Below are 3,475 nucleotides of genomic sequence, written 5' to 3'. Positions count from 1 at the left end.
ACAGAGAGCAAGCTACAAGGTCAACTACAGACGGGAAACTTTGGGCCTCATTACAACTCAGGCGTTAAGGGTTAACGCCATTGTTAACCCTTAACGCCTGATTCCAATTGTAGCGGCTGCTTTTAGCAGGGGTTAAAATCCATGGCGCTAAACTGCCTTGGTGCTAATTACGGCACCGTAATTTACGGTGCCATAATTAGCGCCTTCCCCACTCCCATTATGCCCTATGGGGCAAAAATGGGAATGGGGAAGGGTAAATGGGAAATGGGGATTTACCGCCCCACTCACCTTGGAATGGGGCGGTAAATCCACCATCCACCATGGTGTAAACATAGTTTACACCATGGTGGTAAAGTTGGTGTACTTACCGCCTGGGTCGTAATGACCCTATTTGGCTTATGGTCAGACTGATGAGAGAAGATGGACTAATTGGGAAAGTGGGGAGCAATCTGACGTGACTCAAGCACCTGGGTTTTGTTTTGCTTACGTGCTGCTAGCCGAGCCAAAAGTCCAAGGTTGGGTGGGAATGCCAACCAATTAGTGGGTCTATATGGCAACATTCTATAGAATGTTGCATAGACCAATCTGCTGCCATTTTGTCTGCTATAGTCAGTATTATACATATTTAGAGGAAGTTCGAGGCGTGCCTCACAGATAAGAGACAACCAAAGAAGTACTAATCTATAAGTAGATATGTTCCCACAAGCAATCCCTCCCGTCAATAGGTTTTACAGTTTGCCACATAGGATGACATTATAGATGAAGCATATTGGGGTATAAAACCTCTGTGTAATCAAGTTTGTGTGTGAGTGTGATTCCAGTTGGTCTTATTTTCCTCTTTTTTCTGAGGATATGGTCCATAATGCCATGCAAAGGATCAAGTCCTGTGCCCCTTCAGATCCACTGCCATTGGGAGTGATGAAGGAGATCTCGGTTGATCTCCTTAGTGAAATCACTGTGGCTGTTAACATCTCCTGGCAGTCAGGGTTTATCCCCTCTGAGTTTAAGGCTGTCATGGTCATCCCATTGTTGAAGAAGCCGTCTTTGGATCCTGCTCTGCCTTCTAATTTCAAGCCTATCTCTCTTCTCCCGTTTCTGATGAAACGTCTGGAATCACAAGTCTCTCCTATTCTGTCTTCTTTACTTGAATCTTCCAGTTTCCTTTGTAAGTGATTTAAATCCGGCACACACCCAAGTCACGCTCAGCATGTAGTGTGCAAATGAATCCCTTATTTATATTATCCATAAGTTCAATATTCTGAACGATTTACCACTCATTTCACACCCTTCTCCTGAGACCCCCCGGTCACACTGAACCAGGAATCAGGCTAGTTTGCAAAGGTAATTATTTGCTTAGGTATTTAGAGTTTAATCACAATATATTTTAATAGGTAAACATCAATCACCAATGGGGTGACAGAACACTGAATAATATCTTTAATACACTAGGAATCAAGTAACGAGAACAAAAACAAATGTAGCACAGAAAAGAATTCTGTTGTGTTGGTTTGGAACAGATGGCACGATGGTTAGGGGTTCCCCCTGCAACACCCCCCAACCCACCAATAGGCAATTAAATAGATGTGAGGAGAGAGCAGGTATTCAGGAATAGCACAAAGCAGACAGAATATCACTCCCACCTTCCCTCTTCAAACACAAGAGAAACATGGAATTGACTTTTCAACTGTCAGGATGGCTTTGACATTGGGCCTCATTACGAGTCTGGCGGTAACCGAGACGGTAAAACCGCCTGGGTACCGCCGGACTCGTATTACCATTCCGCCTCCGTGATTCCCGGAATTACCGGGGCATTACAACCCCGGTTTTCCGGGAATCACAGAAGCGGAATGGTGTTAATCCCCATTCCCATCGAGTCCTATGGGACTCGATGGGAATGGGGATCATGGAAACACCGGCAGCATCTTGTAATGCTGCCGGTGTTTCCTCGTCCGCCTGCAGGAACCTCACCTCCCGCCTGCAGGGGTCGGACTCAGGCGGTCCGGAAACAACGGTGGCAGCGGGTTTACCGCCACCGTTATTTCCGGACCGCCTGGGTCGTAATGAGGCCCATTGTCTTTGGAATTGGCTGAGCAAAAACACCAAAAGTGGTCAAAATTACTTAAATTATTAAAAATTCCTATGGGAGCCGCTTTGAACAGTTGCACACAATCACAAACAATGATTTAGTCAAAAGAAAGCATTTGAAATCTCATAGTCCAAGTGGGAAATAATTTAAAGCTAATTCACACGTGTAAAACCTTTCAGAATTTCAATTTGCGGCAAAGTTTGCCTTGCGCGATATTCGCTATAATGGGTGTACTGCGGTTTTGGGTTATATGGATAGCTAAGGATGTTAGGTACAAATAGTAGTTGAAATTTTGCTTCTATCATACAAAACAGAGGGAGTTATAGAGTTTTAGCAAGAGTTGTTTTTGCAAAATAGGCGCGAGAATGAAAAACAGAAATGCACTTTTGAAAATGACAGATGGGTTTGATTACACAATATTATGACTATGAAAAAGCGAATGCCACAGATGGATTTTACAGTCACGTGATCAGCGTAACCCGCATGTTGTGGATACTCTAATTCTTCCAGGGATTTACTTTTCTTAATCAAATCAATAAGAAGTTAGGATTTAATAACACAGATGCGAAAAGATAGTTCTAGCAATACTATGGTTCTGAATTAAAGATGGGATGGGTTTGAGATTGGGACCTTACAATGCAGATATATTATGGGTCACTGTTCTTCCTATTAATACTCACAGAATAAGTTATTAAATTGGACCGTCAGCTCTGGTCATACAAGGAATGACAGCACATCAGGCGCAGGACTGGATCGGCTAGGCCGGTCATCAGATTTGCACAGGATCTGTCCTTCTTGTTTGTGGGTATTTCAATCAGCTGGATGGCGAGTTCCTCAGGCAAGCCTTGTGGTAGCAAGCCAGAGAGTTTCAGGATGCTGGTACCAAAGGCCTTCTCACACCACAGCACTTCACTGGGTTGCAAGAATATGTTTGAGGATTTAGGCCTTGCTGAAATCAATAGTGCTCTACTACTGGCAAGAGTCTTGGCATCTGGATCTGGAAGGATGTTAAAGCTGGATGCAGAATGCTGCATCAGAGTGCTTCGCCGGAATCAGGAAAGTGAGTGAATCAGTGAGTCCCTATGTGTTGTCAGCTGTCTCTATTTATCCTTTCAAATGGCATCACAAAATGGGTGTATGGGCCGGCTTAACTAAGCTTGCTCCTGTGAGCTGGGATTGGATCAAAACCTCATCTCTGTCTTGCAACTGAGTGATTGAATCAAGGACAGATGATGTCGCATTTTATGGTTTGCTTTACAGTCCTTAGAAACCTCCCTTTAGCCACTGGTCTCAAAATCGGATTTTATCCTAAATACATATTTCTACATTGGTCACCTTTACACAAATCACACACAAAGATTCTATATTTTATGTAGTAGCTGTTCCTCA

Source organism: Ambystoma mexicanum, chromosome 12 (genome assembly GCF_040938575.1).
Source record: "Ambystoma mexicanum isolate Mex_15411 chromosome 12, UKY_AmexF1_1, whole genome shotgun sequence".
Lineage (NCBI taxonomy): Eukaryota > Metazoa > Chordata > Amphibia > Caudata > Ambystomatidae > Ambystoma > Ambystoma mexicanum.
Note: the sequence above shows the minus strand (reverse complement) of the source record.